A 19,521-nucleotide genomic window follows, 5' to 3' on the forward strand; every position below is an offset into this window, starting at 1 on the left:
AAATGTGATTTTTCATCCCTGGAAATTTTAGATGATATGCATGAATGCTGCCATGTTTACTTTACCAGTGAGCAATTTTATTCTCATCCTAACTTCAGTGTAAATAAAACGACGAGTCCAGTAAAGGCTTGTCAGTTAGTTCCAAATATTAAAATTCTCCATCCATTCCTTTCCTACTAAATTACTGTGTTTATGCTCACTTTGTCAATACAGCTTCATCATGTTTCCAAAGGAAGATTTTTGGGCACCATATTACTCTCACTCTGACATCTCACTCTTTCCTCTACATACTTGCTCTATGCAATCTTTTCAGATACACACAGCAGCTAAAGGAAAGCCTGGTAGCTTACTGAACACGTTTGTGATTACGAACATTGCAAGGACATAGATTTGCTGCTGTATTGGCTCATGAAATAAATAACTGTATCAGAAACACCACTCGCTTTTTAATTAATAGGAAACATACTTTAATTTATTCTCTCTGGTCATCTGTCAAAACTCGCGTTATTATAACTGCCAAACTTTTATATAATCACACCCCTGAGTCACATCTTAATAAATCAAACATGTTTTCTATAGGAGTCCAAGCCTCTGTAACTCATAAAGGTCCGAGTCTCCGACGCTCCAGTCGGAGCCAGTGAGCGAGCCCCTCCTCCTTCCTCAAACTTCATTTCCTCCTCGTCCAACCAGATAGCTCAGTCCTCAATCCATCATATAATATAGCGGCTAAAGACATCTGTCAGGGAGACACGTCCGATTTTTGGAAAGGGTGCTGTCCCAGACACTTTGTGGCAGGACAGAAGTGGGACTACAAACGCGTCCGGCTGGAAAGTTTGGCCAAAGCTGCTCAGCTGAAGTTGCGTGGCAGTCATTTGCCGTCTGACAGCTTCCAGCTACAGAGAAACTTTAGAGTTGGGGATTCACCAGGTAAGAAACTGTTTGCCTACATGCTTTTATTATTGATATCATTATTTTTAAACGTGTCGGTGTTGAGGCCGCTCAGCGAGCGGTGTGTTCGCGGTAAAGCGCCACGCTGCTTTTAGAGCTTTCTACTCTCCGCTTGACATTTTTTGCATCGACATGCTTGAAGGCTTTAAAATGAAACCACTACAGTACGACGTGATGTGATAAGTAAGCGAACAGGAGTGCGGCAGCCAATTTGCAGTGACCTTTTTTAAACTACTGTGGGAATATTTTCTTACTATTGCTGGACTGTAAGTTATTATAGTGGGTCTGTAGAGAATTGAGTGGTTTCAGTATCCCAGTGAATTACCTTTAATGGCTGTATTATTCCCATGAATGCTATTTCATGACCGTGTTCATTTCTGGCAGGGACTTGGCAAGATTTCAATGTGACACTGTGTCATGTTTGATCACTTCAACTTTTCATCCTCCTGCTCTGTTCTCTCTCTATAAATGTATTAGCCTCTGTCCATTTTAAAGGCTTTTTAAATGTAAGTAAATTTCCCTGTCTTTGGTTTAAGCGAAGCATTTTGCTGCCTCTTTGGTCATATTATAAGTCGATCGTGTAAGTCTGAAGGAATTTGAAGAATCAAAAGCGTATATTCTGGGTCCTTTGCAACAGCTGAATGGGAGGCTGCTGTGATACAGCATACTTCCATTCAACAATAGGCTCATCTCTGGAGTTCCTCACTGATTGTACCTTCTGTTCACCATTGTACACAGGGCGTGTTTAGTAACAGACATTCTGATGAGCCTAATAAGTATCACCCCATCTTTTTCGCCTAAGGATGCTGCAGATCTCATTTTAGATCTGATCACAGTGAAGTGTCTGAAGCTTTATTTCCATCCACATGTTTCCATGTGGGCAATGAGTGTTTTGTCTGTGTCCTGTGAAGCAGTGTCATGACTGAAAATTAGGATGTGAATGATGTTTTTGTGTATCCCATTTGCAGATATATAATTTAGTGTAGGCCTGGCTATGGGTAGAATACCTAAGCATGAAATTATGATTAATTGTTGTATTCCGAGCCTTGAAATGGCTGTTTTTCCTGCCCGTCTTTAAGGCCACCCTCCATTAAAGCCAACTTTTATCTGACTGGCCACAAACAAAAAACGTCAACACCATTTGGGTTCCCCTGGCCAGAGCTGTGTGCCTGAGATGACCGTATGAAGGATTTTACTGGCATTACTTAGAGCTCAGGGTATAAACAAACAAAAGAAACCTCATACAACTGGGTGTTTAGATCAGTCTGAAGCCTGACCCTTTGACTCACAGGGAATATTTGCACTTACACTGACTTCATCACCTTAAACTGCCTCCATGTGTATTATAAGCATCAGTTCATTACCATGTAAGAGTATATAAATGACATAAGTAATGACAAGAATACTGGGTCTAGTTAAATTCTCTGCAAAAAGGTTTATGCATGCTTTCCTTAAAATCAAATATTTTTTTCATTCCCACAGAAAAATGTTAAATTCACAGAAGACACATTGTTAACGAAACCTACCACAAAGTTTAGACACAGAAGGGGTCAAAGGTCAAAAAGAGCTGTGTCAAAACAGCAGTGCCCCCCCCCCCTTTTTTTTTTATTTTTATTTTAATCTCATGTTTCCAAACATGGATGGCACACCATATCTATTCCTGTGTATGAGAGGGGAGTGAGAGGTCTCCGTCTGACCTCGCATTCCTCCTCCTCTCATGGTATGAGGTCAGTGCCCCGCCACTGACCTGCTGCTGTTAAGTAACATTTCCATTTTGTTCTGAATTTTCATTTTTGTGGTGGATTATTTTCAGCATCTCTGGAGGGAACTTTTTCTCTGTGGCTGTTCTTTAACCAAAGAAATCTACCATCAGAACAGAAATGGCCCGCCTTGGATTAGATATAGTAAAATTGATGGAAGAATTTCATCATAAGTACTTGACATATCCATGAGCAAAATAAATAAATACATAAATAAATATAATCTTTGCACAGTCAGCGCTCTAAGGCTACTGTATTTTAATTCAGTAACAGTTATGAGCATTGTGAAGAGGTTTTTCCCTGGGGCACACTGGCTGATTCTCTGTGGTGACAAACAAAAGCGGCAATGTGAGCCTCTCAACCATGTTTACTTCCTCGGCTTTCGCTGTCCCACGCAGCCGCCGCAGAGTTCGTTTCTCTGTTCTGTCCCTTCGTGAACGTTCCTATTCACTGGGACGAGTAGGCACGACCGTCCGTGCTGGGCAGATTTCATTCTGCGAGGACTCACAATGGGTGAGCTGTGCTGCTATGTCAACATTTAGCTCTGTCTTGTATCCCCCCCTTTTTTTCTGCTACTTTAATCACATCCCTCCAGGCCAATCAGCAACAGGAAGAGCACAGCGGCCTTTGTCTTTGTGAGAGATAACTGGTTCCTTGCTGCTGTGCACCATGTGCAATGACTCACTCTGACTTTGCAAGTTGCGTCAGGGAAGCCTGCGCTATGTTCTTTATTTTAGACTTTTATATTTATGGCCTACTCAAGGCGTGCATTTATGAGATGCAGATCAGATATCCAAGTCTCAGCTGCATGTACATAGCCAGCAGCACAGTCTATGCCTATATTTTGACTTTACAGTCACCTTTTATTTCCAAGTCAGAATCCTGTCTGCTCAGAGTGAAGGTGAAACAGATTTCTCTCACCAAAACTCGTGTGATCAGCACTACAGTGCATCGTGTTTCATATTCACTTTCTGTGGGAGAACATTGTTTCCAAATGTGTACAGCGGGGCGCTCTTTTCCTGCACGCATCATTGCCAAACCGTCTCACTATGGAAGAAAAAATCAATAACAATGTAAAAAAGACTAAAGGTGCTACTGACAACACACAATCAGACCACCTTGCTTAGCTTGTGCTTTATTTTGTATAACTGTTGAATTTCAGCACCTCAGTCTATGCCTTACATTTAGTATTCTTGGTTCCGTGTGGTCTCGACTGATACTGTCTGCTCTGCAGTTTTGTTGCAGTCGGAGTGGAATTTGAAACAACAGACTTGTTGTCTTTAGCTTGGAGGACTTCCTTTCCTGGTGGCCTGTTTAGCTGTAGCCTCCATTGTTTGCCTTTGTCTGTGTTGATGGGCGGATATGTGGGAACCTTTTTCATCTGATCTCTAGGACACAGCCGGTCTATAATGGTTGCTGTCTAAAATGACTTCCCCACAGTAACCTGTAAACACTTTTTATTAAAATATTATTTGCAAGCTATCAAATAATTAAATGTAGCTTTTCCTCATGCAACTAAATAAATAGCAGAAAATAATAACAAACAAATTTTGGTACTGCTTAGACACTGATATCATATTACATATCATGTTTGTACTTTTTTGTCATTTTTTTTATTGGTGTACTGAAGATATCGTGTGGCTTCATTTTCAAAGTCAAGAGGAGAAAGCCAGAATCCATCTGGTTGCACATAAAAACATTTTCCACATTGAAACACTTACATTTTTTTAGTTATAGACCATATCTTTTATAATGAGATTCCCTTATGACATCCATAAGGGAATCGCACTTCTGCAGTTACAGTATATGTCTATGTTTGATGTGATGCTGTTGATTTTATTCGTCATTAGTTGCTTTAGAGTTTAGGCTGTTTTGACCATGATGTGTGAGTGAGAGCTCCACAGGTTACAAGCAGTACTTTGATCATTATCTATCTCAGCTTTTAAACATTTCAGTAGATGAAGTGAAGTGAATAAAATATGGCAGTTAATTCAATCTAAGTGATGTTCTGCTTTATTAAACTGAACAGGAGTACAGAAGTCTCTACTGTTACAATATTACATTAAATTTGCTTTAGGGCTGCACAGTGATACAGTGGTTAGCACTGTTCTCTTCCATCGAGAGGCTTCTGGATTCAACCTGCAGATCAACCGGGGCTCTTCTTTGTGGAGTCTGCATGCGCAGCCTTGGTTCTGACTAAGCTCTACCATGATGTACCTGCTTTTCAGTCAGCTGGGTATAGATTCTCTTTTGCATCAAACTAAGTGTGCAAGATCAGGTACATTAGCATGGATTTGATGGGTAATTCTGTTGCTATGTGCACTCGCACAGTTGTGAAAACGTTGTTTTTGAGAGGTTACACTAGAAGCCGGCATCAGCTATTCTCTTTTAAATCAGCCTCTCTGGGGCTCTTTCGAAGCAGCGTTCCCCCAGTAAACAGATTCTTTGAGATGTAAATATAGTAGGTTTCTCTGAAGAGGTGACGAGGCAAATGCATTACATCATAGTAAACTTTTTTTTATTGACAATAGTTAAGTTAAAGTAGTGAGATCAATTCCTGAACGCTGTATCCTAATGAACTTTGACTGTATTGTGTAAATTACTGTGTGAGTTGTGGTGTCTAGTGTGTTTTCGGATGGTTCGCGGTATGACTGTTTACATTCTGTGGTAGGTAAAAATGAGAGACATTTGTCTATATACTTTTCTGTCTTTGTAAAGTTTTTTTTTATGTAATTGAGTGCTACGTGCTATGACAGAAAAAATAACATGTTCCACTATAACCATCAAATTAAAGTCTGTCTGTGGGTGGCTTACCACCCACAGACAGCTACAGTAGCAAGTGTTTTATCAAACCAGTAATCTTTGACATCAAAGTTCCCTACATGCCCCTTTACACCACAGTATTTACTGCACGGTTCCCCTCCATCCATCCACCTATTTTATTAGCTGCTTAACCAACTAAGGATCATTGGAGAGACTGCAGCTGGTCTCTGTATTATTGTGAGCTCTTTACCTTACAATATAAAGCAGAGAGGTGGTGTACATACTGCACAAGTCACTAGCCTAACACAGGGCTACAGTTTGTCTAGAGAATGCAAAACTTCAAAGGCCTTAAGGTGAATTAAGCAAAACATAAATAATTTGTTAAATAATTTGATAGAAACATCCCATTTTACAATCAGCCCAGCCACAAATCACGAACCTTTCCGTCAGAGTGCACAAGAGTAAATATTCAAAGCAGCACTTGTTGCTAACGTACATTTATCATATTTAATATATTATACACGTAGCATGACATCTTATGCTACATAGTAAAGGAAATTTAGATTACTCAGTTGGAGAAGCACTCTGAGTTGAATCATTCTTAATATTATTTAAGAGAAAAAGGAAACATTTCCTGTTCTGTTACCTGTATTGGGGGATCGTCTCCTCTGCTGTTCTAAATGCTCGTTGTTATAATCATAAAGATCCCGAAAGAGTAAGTTATTACCAGCTTTGAAGCTGTTGTGATTAACTGTACACAAGAGAGCTTCACTGACATGGCAGAAGAAGCTCTCATGCTTGATGCCAGTGTGCTAATTAAAAACAACTTTATGAGCAACTACAGAGCCTCATGAAACTTGGATTGAGACCTACATCCACTGAATGCTTTAAACGTGAGTCTCCTTCCCTTCTACCCTTAGAGACTTTCTTGTGGCGACATATTGTTTTGAACTCTATTATATTTCTCCTCCCTGTGCAGATCACTTCCCTTCAATCAATCAATCAATCAATCAATCAATCAATCAATCAATCAATCAATCAAGGTTTATTCGCCACATGCAGGTTGCCCCCCCCCCCCCCCCCCCCGACCTTACACACACAACACAGACATCACATGGGGATACAGGTCGGAGATCGGTAGCGTCACAGAAAAAAACACTGAAATATACACTACAATGGGAAAGTACAAGAGGGAAAAAGGCATGCAGCATGAGAACAGGAAACAAAAAAACTCCTCTGCACAAAAAGCACATAAATGTCCACAGCACAACATTATGGAGCACGTGACAAGCCACAGGGTCGGGTGGGGGGTGAGGAGTAATCCGAAGCAAACACAGCAGCCATCCTGCCCAGCGCTACCATTCCAGCGCGGGCTCAGACCCGCCGTGTTCCCAGGAGGGAACAAGCATCGAAGGCGTTTGGAAAGGGAGGGGGGATGAGTGTGTGCATATCAGTGTATATGTATGTGTGTGCGTGTCCAAGTTCAGCTGAGACAGTGTCCTTCGCCCTGCCAGGCTAAGTAAACAGTCTTCCAGCCAACCCAGGTGGCCTTACATGGAATGGGAAGGAACAGACTAAACACAGTCGTTATCAGGGTGTTTTGTTGGGCTCCAGCCTTGTGACCGCAGCTGGCGCCGAAAGGGTATCCGCATGAAGTGATGGGGCTTTTAACTTTAGTGCGAACAAATCGTATGAATTTCAAAGCAGTTCTACAGTCCAACACTGGTCTCTCAATCTCCCGTTGGAGAGCCGTGAGCTTCTCCATACTTGCGTTCTGTGATGTTGTCATTTCTTGTGCTCAAGGAGCCGATTCTGAGAACTCACGGCAGTGTGCATAGGGAGCAGGTGAACGATAAGTGAGTTTGTTACTAAATATTTGGGGAATGCATTATACTTATAAGTCTCGTCCCGTTCCTCTGTGATGCATGTGTGAGTTATTTGTGGGGGATGATTAATCAAATTGGCTCCATTCATCGGTTCATTGTGGAAGAATGCAATCCCATAGAAAATCACTCCAAAACATTTACATATAAATGCTTTTAAATACAGTCACACGTCAGCTGTTTAAAACCAAAGATACAATTTTATGGAAACCATTACCAAACCTTTTCTGTAGAAGAACCTTAATCAGAGACATGATGTTTATTAAACTGAGTAAACCACAATTCTGCAGTCATGCAATAAAGCTCAATTAATGCTCCAACTCTTAGTCGGCTGCTTAAATATGCTTTTGATGTAAAATCCAAATAAGCAAGGAGACACCTAAGAAAATCCAGTAAATGGTTAAAATTCAAGCTTGTGGTCAGACTTGCTCCTCTGTATTAACTTGCCAAACTGTGCTACTGAGAGTAAAAAAAACATTTGTCTTTGCTGCCAAAAACTCTTTTAATGATAGATTAAAACATCCCAGAGGGACATAAAATGTGTGGGTGTACTGTAGGCCTATTTCAGTTGGTGTAGCATGTGGATCTGAACAGCGTTTTCATTTTAGACTAAGCTTATAAGCTTCTGTCCAGAAGCAGACTAATCTACTAATCACAGAAATGGTGGTACTCATGTAAATGCTGTATCAGAAAGTGCACAGACCGTGCATCCAGTTTATTCCTCCAGCAAATGCACAGTTTGTGCACATTTACTGTGGAGTCACAGATTTTGAGCTGCATGCAGGACATACACATTGGCAGACCACATACATCCTATTGGCTTGGGTAGATAAAAACACTTGTACAGCACATATACTGTACGTTAGTGCTGTTGTTTGATTTGTGCTTCTTCTTCATCCCGCTTGCTCTGTTAGAAAGGTCATGACAAAATAGCCAACTGGAGACCAACATAGAGTGAAAGTTCTTTATGTTCGTTTGTCAAATGATTGCAATCAGTCCTTGAACAAAATACAAAATTATTAATTTCTCCCATTCTGGGTCATCTTCTCTTTCTTTTACTTAATACTTGCAGTTGTATGTAAATCGAAACTTCAGTGGGCTGGGTCTCTGATTACAACCCACGGGCGAAGGTGCAATTTTCATTTGAAGAGTGACCTGTTTTCAACCCCTAACATCAGACGTCAGGCCAGAAGCATGCATATCATTTTAAATGTTGCTGTTGTTGTTGAAGGGTCATGATTTTGACACGGTGAAGGAGCTCCAGCACAGAGTGATCTAAAGATAGCACCATTGCTGGCGGCAGCCTAGTTGTGCATGATGAGAGAAAAGGAGAGAACAGCGTAATTTTAAAAAAGTTTTATAATGTATTTATTTATTTATTTGTGTATTTTTGTGTTGTTGTTTTTTCTTTTTTACTTCTGGCATTCTGGAACTATGCAATCATGAGCTTGTGTTCCTGAGTAGAATAGTATTTATTTATTTTTGGCCTGTCCCGTTTGGCTCTTTTACCATCAGAATTATTGTCTAAAGGCAAAGGAAGATGCCCAACGGATTTACTTTACCAAATGGACCATCCCAGCTTTGCCGTAATGGTCTATTTGATTGACCTTTTATTGTTTATTTTATTTATTTTCACTTGCTAAATACGGGACAGACTTGACTGGGGAAAAGAAAGGGAAAGAAAAACAGCGGGGAAGAGGGACGGGGATAAAAAACAAAAACTAACAAAATAAGCAGACAAAAAATACATCTATCAATCACCTGGATCACCTGTTGAGAATGAAAAGAGAAAACAAGCAGAAGAAAACGAGAGCAATAGAATAAACAACATCACGATGATATATGTGAATATAACTAAATACTAAATATTAAACATTATTGTGCAGCACGTAACAAAAAGGGTGTAGTTTGTGTGTGTGTGAGCACCCGTGTGTACACCTGTGAGCATGAGCGCGCTTGTTTTTAAAAGGTTCCTTCATGTAATGATCTGTAGAGGGTGTGGGGGGGCCACAGCCCCGTCCTCCAGGGCTGAAGCAGGTATGGAGGAGATCAAAACTCCAGACATCCAGAGGCCCCCAGAACACAAGAGACCAAGGAAGACCAACAGAGGGGCAGCCGCGCCACTGTCCCAGAAAGAGCTGAGGAGAGTCCCAGATGAGGGCTCACTCAGCAGCCGCGGAGCAGAAGCCAGGGGGAGTTGCAGTGACGCGCCCGTGAGCTCCGCCGGCAGCCAGCCGTGCCTGAGTGACCGAGCCCCAGGCCGAGAGGCCGGGGGCACCCCACCTCCGAAGTGGCCCGAGCGAGCCCCAGGCTCCAGGCCCCGATAAGCAGCCACCAAGGAGTGAGCCGGTGTGTACCTGGACGCCCATCCCCCGACACAAAGAACCACCAACGCACCGATGTCTGAGGGCGTCTGCCACTGGCAGGGGAAGTGGTGGGGGAGATAGGCCTCCAAACCTTGGAGGGCCTGAGATGTCCCCAGAGAGGTGGCGTCTGATACCCGACCTGACATAGACACAGACATACAGGCACACACAGACACAAACATCCATTCCCACCCTCATGCTCTCATATGCACTTACTCAACACTCACCCAACGTGGAGACAGACATAAAGAGACGCTGTACACACGATCACACTCCCCAAGCTCCCAATGATTCATCTACACACATTGTACCAATATTTTAAAACTATTATCTTAGCAGGGACTCATAACTACACATGACAAATGTTTGGTAAATTTTCTCTGTGTTTTTTGTGCCTGGGGAAAAAAGTTCTGCACATTTTGTATCATGTATTAGATTTTTAAATGATCAAATATTAGTACCAATATTGCTGTAGTAGGTTTCTCTGAAGAGGTGACGTGGCAAATATATTATATCGTAGCAAACTTTTTTTTTTTGACAATAATTAAGTTAAAGTAGTGAGATCAATTCCTGAACGTTGTATCCTAATGAACTTTGACTGTATTGTGTAAAATACTGTGTGAGTTGTGGTGTCTAGTGTGTTTTCGGATGGTTCGCAGTATGACTGTTCACATTCTGTGGTAGGTAAAAATGAGAGACATTTGTCTATATACTTTTCTGTCTTTGTAAAGTTTTTTTTATGTAATTGAGTGCTACGTGCTATGACAGAAAAAATAACATGTTCCACTATAACCATCAAATTAAAGGTTTTCAAAGCAGACAAACTGTGGGTCTTTGCAGTGATTGGCTTACACCGTAATACTGTAATAGAAAGGTACAATAAATAATTTCACCCTTGCAGATTAACATATGTAATTGTCATTTTGATGATCTGAACACACTGAACATTTGGCTGTTTATTTTAAAACAAAATATCTAAACACCCAAATCCCACGTTTTCTGCATTATAATAGATAAAAGGCTAAGCTAATTAGAAAGAATTGCCTTTTAAAAGAAGCAGTTTTTTCCCATGTAATTAAATGTAAAGTAACTTATTTTACACCTCCAATGAGCCATACTATCATTTCTGAAAAGAACATTTAATAAACCTTTTTGTATTTATTTGCATCAGTCAGCTGTTAACCCTGCACCTGAAGCATGGACACTATAGAAACACCTGAAAGGACGATAAGTTTTTAGTTGTTTTGTTTTTTTCCTGCTGCTGTTCTGCACTTGTAGTTTTTTTAACATGCTGTAATGCTGATTTCTGATAGTTCCAAATAAAAATATGGATATCTCAGTTTCTTTTGTTTGAAAGAAAAAGCAGTGATCCGTTTTGATTGAGGGCAATGAACCTGTTATTGTGTTGAATAGCTGACGCTTTCTCCACATTCTTGTAGCTGAATGAGATTCTTCAGCCAAGCATGCAGTGAAAACATATACAAAGCCAGATATATCACAGCAAATCCCACTTCTAATGCTCAACCCAGACGAGCTATCAGGGTGTTGTTGTGTTGAAGAGAATGACCATGAACTCAGTAAATTCTGCTCGAGTCTTTTACTCAGTTATGCTTGTTTCTGTTTGTTTTTTTTCACACTGTGGGCAAACAAGCTATGTCTTATTAAAACAAGCTTACAGTGCCTGGGTTAAAACTCCACTAACCAAATGCTTACTGTTGGTGACTGCATACTGTTGAGAAAACGACTCAAAATATTAGAAAAAGTACATTTAGTACACAAAGTACAGAAAAGTGTCCCTACGTTGTTTCTTTGTTTCAGTTTTCTGCTTTGAATAAGTAGTGGTGATTATTTCGATGTATATACTTGAGATTCTGTGTGATACACCAACACACTGTGACATATATAATTGTGTAGTGGAAGGAAAAAGATGCATGATGTGCATTTGTGTTTAGCCCCCCTGAGTCAATACTTTGTCGAATCAATTTTCCCTGCAGTTACAGTCAGATTAGCTGGAGAGCGTTGTTGAAGAGCAATTTTCAAGTCATGCTAATGGGATTTAGGACAGGATGTGTCTGGACCTTGACTGGGTCATTTAAACATACGGCAAAATGCTCAGTTTTGGTTTCATCTGACCAGAGCTTGCTGTGTCCCCTACATGGCTTGTAGCAAACTGCAAACAGGATTTCTTATAGCTTCTTGTTAGATTTGTGAAGTGCTAATGTTTGTCCTGAGGACAGATTCTCCAGCCTGAGATTTGGATTTCTGCAGCTCCTCCGGGGTTACCATGGGCTTCTTGGCTGCTGCTCTGTGTAGGTAGATGGCACTGTCTTGGTAGGTTTGCAGTTGTGTTATACTCCAATTTCCATTTTTCAATGTTAGCTTGAACAGTGCTCCGTGAGATGTCCAAAGCTTAGGATATGATATTTCTATACCCAACCGTTTAACTCTGAATCTGCTTTCAAAATCTGAAGTAAGATCTGGTTACGAAGTTGACATCCTGAAAAGTGAGTTACTTGGATCCTACATGCCACACTGTTGTGGTTGTGTCCAAAGCTGCATAAATTTTAGAAATCCATTTTTAAACTTGTTCTAATATGTGGACAAACATCCATCCATCCAGGATTTTTTTCAACCTGAATGTAAACTGGTTTGCTTTAAATCGCTGAACTGGTTTGCAGAGTGCACAGGAGGGTTTTGTTCTTGTAGTTCTGGGCTACAAACGTCTTGGCATTTGCTGAAGAGGGGCAGTCTGATTGACCCATGAACCTCTTCTCTCCTTGCTTTGCCTTCTGAAGGATGGAAACTGCACACGAGGATGGTAACAAGGAACCTCTCTGCCCCTGGCCTCAGCCTGTTTGACACATGCATTCAAATATTTTGAGAGCTCCTGTTTAACATGCAAATTAGCTGGACTCCAAGCAGGAACCCTGAACAGACTGGAAAATCAGTTTTCAGGTTCAGGACTTGCTGTACAAATGAGACTATAGTAAACTGTGTGAATATGTCCATTGTAGATGTGACGACATGTGATGGAGCATAGGTAGACATCCTTTGAAAGTCTATAATCCTTTTCAGACAGAAGACAGTGTTATAGCAACAACTCATGTATGGTGGCCCAAACCCCTCTGCCCAGACTGTGTGCAAGTTCTTGGCAGTGTTCTTCATTTAGACAACATGGCCAGGATTGATGTCCTGTGTTTTTAAAAGACCACACTGAGCTCACTGACTGCTGTGGATGTGCTGCTGGTCCCACAGTGTGAGCTGTGATCTGTTTGCTGCCGTCTGGCTTGTGTTAAATTTCTGCAGCACTGCAGAGGGAATTTGTATACTGTAACTTCAACGTCTTTATTATTCCACCTTATTTCGTTTTATCCTGTGGTTATGTTATTATAAACCGCCCAATATATCACTTAAAAAATTCACACAGTTTCTGGACTCTGGACTGAAATTCTCATAAAAGTGAAATTGTTTCTATGGCAGTCCGATCTGTCTAATTGTATGTCAGAAGTTTTAGATTCCCATTATGAAGCCTGAAAGGAGACACAATAACAATTGAATTAGCTTGACTGTCCCATTGCTCATAATGCTGGTACTCACAGTATGTGCAAAGCCCACATTGATCCTTTCCAAGAAGCTCATACAACAAAAGTTTTTCCTCAGTGTTCAAAGGCAAATCCTTTCTTGGCAAAGCAACTTGTTTTGTTTGACAGCTGAAATATTACTTCTCAGTGGGAGTACCTCTCACATTAAGTAAATTGTGTTTCCAGATGTTTTCACAAACCCTTTTTTTCACACTTGTGCTGCGATTACTCCTACAAACAGTCAAAGAACAGAACTTTTGTCATGAAGGACTCCGCACTCTGCTAAATTTCATCCGATAGTTGCAAAATACTTTCTCTGTCATACCCAGTTTCCACTGCAGGCTGTGGCTTCTTCTGAGGATGAGGTTTGCAGAGTCACTCTTAGAAACACAGCCTCGTGTTTCTGATTCAGAAGTTGTGGCTGAGGCTCTCTCCTGTGTAATCGGAGCTCTGTAGCAATTCCTTAAAGAATGCTTGATTGAGATGCTCTTGACTCAGAGTAATTGTTCATGTCCTGCTATTAATAGCAGTACTCATTTCTTTGTGCATAGATGTTCCTATTTACTGCCGCTGTGATGCAAGTGCTGCCGTTTGGCTGGCTCATATGCTCAGTGTATTTATTAACATGTGATTTATAAGTCTGTGTGTTACTTTGTCATTATGTAAAAATAAAGCAGTTGTCAGTTCCAGTCAATGGGGTCGACTTAATATCTGTCGCCCATCTCTTATCAATCTTTCAAAAGCTGCACATTATTAAAACAATTAACCTTTGAACCACATTTTCAGCATAAGATGAAAAAAATTACAGCAAATTCAGATTTTTTTTTCCTTTTTATTGTTGGCCGTATATTTAGGGCGGCATGTACCTATGATTGCTGTTGTGCTTCTTATATACTCTATTTGTCAAATTTTGGCCTGGAAAATTTTTTCAAAATAAGATACAACAGCTGTTAATTGTCTTGGCAAAAGAACGTTTGAGGTTGAAAGCTTTATTCAAATATACAGTAATTATAGGAACTTATAGTCTAGTTATCCCAAATATTGGCAAATTACTGTGTTATAGCCACCAAAACATGAAACATTACTCACAGATTACACAGTAAAAGCAATACTATATCACATGCAAAATAGCTTGTGATAGTTTGTGAAAAATTTCAAGTAAGTAGTACAGAAGGAGGTCAGGATCCTTTAATTATATACATATATATCAGTAAAGATCACAAAGACAAAACGGAGCACCCACTGCTATTCTGCATTAGTTTAAAACTGCTAAAGAATGGAGTAATTATAAGTAATCATAAGTCACCTACTGTATATGGAAGATCAAGCTGTGCGCCAGAAGTGGCTGAGACATCAACTTATTGATCCCCCTCACAAGGATCTCATTCAAATGTCATTTGGGCTGGATAAGTGTGGCTAAACGGTGGCCAAGAGAGAGAAGGTGATGAGTACTAAAGAGGTGGAGAGGTTTGAATGCTGGATATGTAATAGTTGTGTGTGGAGATCCCACAGGCCAATGAGAACCATGGTGAAGTCTGCCACACTGAGGCTCTATGAGCAACAGAAAGAAGAAGGACAAGGATTAGACAGTTCAGAATGAAACTTTAAGGCTTTGATCATGGCAGCAAAAACACAGACCCAATGCATCGGATCCATAGAGGCAGCAGTCTACCGCAGCCAGCTGCACTCAAGTTGCAGACTGTGCAAAGGTGCCCTGGAGATGGTCTAGTTCAGGATGTAAGATGCAAGCTGGGACTGTGTACACTGAGAGGCACAAACAAGTGGCTGGGACAGTTTACAGTAACTCCCGTGGCACATAGGCGCCGCATTTATTAGAAGTCCCCTAATCCCAAGGAAAGAGACACTGCTGAAGACAGCTGAGAACAACAGAACTAAGGTTCTGTGGGACTTCAAGTTCTAGATAGAAAAGCAGCTAAGCAAGCGGGCATAGCGGTAGTTGACGAGGAGCAGAAGTTCTTAGATGTGATAGATGTAACAATACCAGCGAACAGTAACATCAGAAAGAAGGGAGTGTCAAGTGTTGAAGGAGCAACTGGAGCAGATGTGGAAGGTAAACTCCAAAGTGGTCCCAGTGGTAACAGGAGCAAATTGAAGGAGAGGCCCCAGCAGTATCCAAACACAAGATCAGAGGTTTCTGTCCAGAGGAGCGCAGTCCTAGGAACAGCCTTCCAGGTAGAGGACCTGAACTTGAGGACCTTACGCCTCCCCCACTCCAGTCACAGGGAAAATTAGCATCTACAACTATATGCTTTTGCTTGTTTCGATTTTTCTACAGTACCGACTTTGTTGGGCATATCTGGGCATATTTGGGATGATTTTATATAAGAACGCCTTCTTTTCAAGTCATATTTTGTTTAAAATGCCATGTTTACACAGTCCCTCTCTCTCTGCATGTTGAACTACTGCTATGAAAAGTCGGCTCCTGCAGGGTACATATCTACTTGTACACGTGAGGCAGAAGGTTTATACGGTGTTCAGGGGATGAACTACATCACTGTAATGTCAGTTTTACCTTTGGAAGAAGGGAAAGTGCTATTGCTTTAAGGCTGGCGGGTCCATTGTTTCTTGCAGAGGTCATGAGTAGCTTAGGGCATCAATTAGGTATTTCCTGTCCAACAGTCCCACCTCCTGTGCCTCCATCCTGTGTTTTTTCCCTCTCCTGCTCACATAGCTGTATTAGATAAATTCATTATGTAAGAGCGTAAAACCACCACAGGCCCTGTGTCCTGAAATGTAGGAGCAGCTGCTTTGGTATGGTTTGTTTCTTGTGGTTGTTGTGCTGGTTTTAAGTGACTGATTATATTGTTTATTGTATTATTGTTATTTTGTTCGCTAAAAAGCATGAGCATCCAAAAACAGTGTGCAGGTAGATGTCTCATTCATTAAATCCAGTCTAATGTCAATGAACCCCATTCTGGAATTTGGACCAATCCTGCAGTCAGTTTATTCGATAAAAGGGACGTAGTTTATTTTTTTTGGTTATGTTTCCCTGTTGTTCCCGTTTTCCAGTAGGCATAAATGTGAAACTTATTTATTTAATTTCAAATTTAGTTGTTTACTCTATAAAATACTGGGAAAATTCTCATCAGTGTCCTAAGACCCATTGTCACATCTGATGTCCTGACAGTTAAATGTTTGATTTTGTCCTACTGTCAGGAGTAGTGTGAGAAGAAGCCAGTCATCACGCAGGAGAAGCTGGAATCAAACTGGAAATGGCTTCTGCCTGAGAAATGTAAATTTGAGATGGTCTACTTTGATAGACAGGTATGATAGAAAAATATATAAATGTAAAGTCCCTTTCACTATTCTTGTAGCATAAGTGCTGTGAAATCTTGTTGGCAGCTCGCAGAGCAATACAAAAATCACAAAATAAACGGTAGATGGGAAAAACCTAAAAAAAGCGGCAGGCCTGTGGGATCAGGGGAAGGGAAAATTAGGCAACATGGGAGAGACGGCTTTCTTCATCAGACCTCAAGGGGATGTTTCACAGATCTGCCTACTGTACCCATTTATACTCAGAGCTTTTACTGTGCTGTCAAGTAATATAAAATCAGTCCAGCTTCACTGGCATCCATATCAAACTATAAATCTTGAAATATTCAGCATAAAATAATATGATGTAATAATAGCAAGTTTTGACATGATTCACAGTGAACCTTCAATCGGGATGTGTTGTTACTCAGCACAGAAATTGTCGGAGTTCACACACTGGTATGAATACCAAGTAAACACAATAGAGTACACAAACTCAGCATATTTTTCTCTTTTTCATTCCCTTGTGTTGAGCTGGCTCCTTCAGATGTACACCTTCTTCTTACTTTAATTCTCATTGTCAGTTATCGAAGATGTTTAAACTTTCAAACAAGTTTGACGTGGCAACTGAAACTATAAGCATTGCTATGCCTTCTAGATTTGTTTTGTTACTTCACATGTTAGATCGGTTTTGCCCCACAGCCCATAATGATTTAGCTCACAGCTTTGAGACTGGATGCTTTTCTCAGAGGTCTGCTGAGTACTGACTCTAAAAACCAAAGCAGTGGAGCATTTCTTGTTCTTTGAATGGAAAAAAGCAGGGAAATGTCAGTCCAGCATTATTAATTATGCCACATAGTCTTTAAACCACAGTGGAAAATTAAAACAAATGACTTGTTGACTTTCCATTTGGCTCAGGCAAAGGATCGAACAAGGACATACGGTAAATGCCACAGCTCCAGATAAACATTTAATGGGGTTTTTTTTCTTTATATTTCTTTATGCTTTTCCCTTACATTCGGTTTCCTTTTTCTTCTACATTCTTCTACTTTCGTCTACTAGGAATACGTTTTCTAAATGGCAACAGCAGATATGTTTTTAATAAAGCATAAATGTGACTAAATTATTGAGGAAACAGTTTCAATAAAACATACTTGGAAAGTTACAGCAGTTTGATACCGGGTGTGCCAGCCATCTATCCTTCCATGTTCATAACTATTTATCAGACAGAGCTGTCCAATTCACACCTACGATCTATTTAGAATAAATAATGAACCTAACGAACATGCGCGGACTGTCAGGAGAAACGTGTAAAGTCCACACTGAATGACCCCAGTTGACTGGGAGGTTTGCACTAAGAACACTTCCAGTTTGGATTCAGGAGACAGACACTATCTCTACTTTTAAGATTAGGCTTCAAACTTTCCTTTTTGCTAAAGCATATAGTTAGGGCTGGACCAGGTGACCCTGAATCCTCCCTTAGTTATGCTGCAGTAGGTGTAGGCAGCTGGGGGTTCCCATGATGCATTGAGTTTTGCTTTTTCAGTCACCTTTCTCACTCACTATGTGTTAACAAACCTCTCTGCATTGAATCATATCTGTTATTAACCTCTGTCTCTCTTCCACAGCATGTCTTTATCCTGTCTTCCTTCTCTCACCCCAACCAATCACAGCAGATGGCCCCGCCCCTTCCTGAGCCTGGTTCTGTCGATGGTTTCTTCCTGTTAAAAGGGAGTTTTTCCTTCCCACTGTCGCCAATGTGCTTGCTCATAGGGGGTCATATGATTGTTGGGTTTTTCTCTGTATGTATTATTGTAGGGTCGACCTTACAATATAAAGCAGCTTGAGGTGACTGTTGTTGTGATTTGGCGCTGTGTAAATAGAATTGAAGGCTGTGGTGCAGTGGGATGCTATGGGAACCTTCTTCTCAAGCAGTTTACTCGTGTGGGTGAAAGAAAGTACAGAAGTCATTATTTGAGCACAAGGTTTCTTCTATCTTCTATTCTTACTGAAACAGGGTATTTAGTTAACATTTAACTTTTTCTTTTGCATTCAGACAAAGTAAGACAAATGATGAGCTGCAACTTGTAGATGTATTCGGCAAATTTAATTTGCCTTTGGTTTGTCCGTGAAGAGAATTCCACATTAAACCACTGACTTGGGCAGGGCCTGTCACACCCGACAGTGGTCACATATTGCGGTGATCATCTGGACTGTACCTGGAGTTTCCATATGGAACTGACTCATCACAGCATTCTGCTATGCTCTTTATAGACCAAGCCAATTTAGGGAACACAGCGACGTACTCTTAGCGTGCCTAAAATAGTTTTCTGTGACTATGATTATGAGCGGGTTGGAATATGTGATTTTGTGACAGTGACTCATATCCGTAGTGGTTGGAAATGGCATCATTGGGATGCTTGGGAAGTGCAAAGAGGAGGATAATAATTTTCCTGTTGATTCATTTCATGTTGTCAAAGATGCCCTGCCGAAGATATGCTAGATTTTACATCAGCGAAAAATCCTGCCTCATGAGGATGCTGGGCAGGCTGTACATGTGTTGTTTTCTGTCTGCGTGTGTCAGTGTGTTATTAACCATTGTGAGCTTAATATAATCTGTTGTGTTGGCGTTATGGATGCCTCTGTTTTTAAGCACATACCACACTATGTCCCCCTGTGGTTCATAGGCTTGCTTAATTTTACCATTTCTCTGAATTTCTGCCTTTTAGTCGCCTGTTTTTTATGTGCCTTCATCGTTCTTTCACTTTTTCCAGCTCTTCCAGTCAGAGGAGTTGCTCGGCCCTTGTTTTTCTTCATCTATTTGACAGGCAGAGCACAAGCAAGCTGGGGAGATCACTGCTTGTGTTTCCAGCCACACAAAACCTGGTCAGAAATTACAACATGGTTGACTCTGCTTGGTTTTTAGTTTCAGCCTTGCATTGATCCG

General features: G+C 40.8%; 1 protein-coding gene across 1 annotated transcript in view; it reads left to right on the forward strand.

Moving 5' to 3' along the window:
* The first annotated feature begins 651 nt into the window (after positions 1-651).
* tspan9a (tetraspanin 9a) overlaps positions 652-19,521 on the forward strand; it is a 192,921-nt gene continuing 174,051 nt past the window's right edge. The window contains exon 1 of the mRNA XM_005930348.2: positions 652-927. The gene's annotated coding sequence lies outside the window, so the exon portion shown is untranslated. The remainder of the gene's footprint in view (positions 928-19,521) is intronic.

This window comes from Haplochromis burtoni, unplaced genomic scaffold (genome assembly GCF_018398535.1).
Source record: "Haplochromis burtoni strain Fernald_Lab_line unplaced genomic scaffold, NCSU_Asbu1 Contig_127, whole genome shotgun sequence".
In the NCBI taxonomy this organism is placed as follows: domain Eukaryota; kingdom Metazoa; phylum Chordata; class Actinopteri; order Cichliformes; family Cichlidae; genus Haplochromis; species Haplochromis burtoni.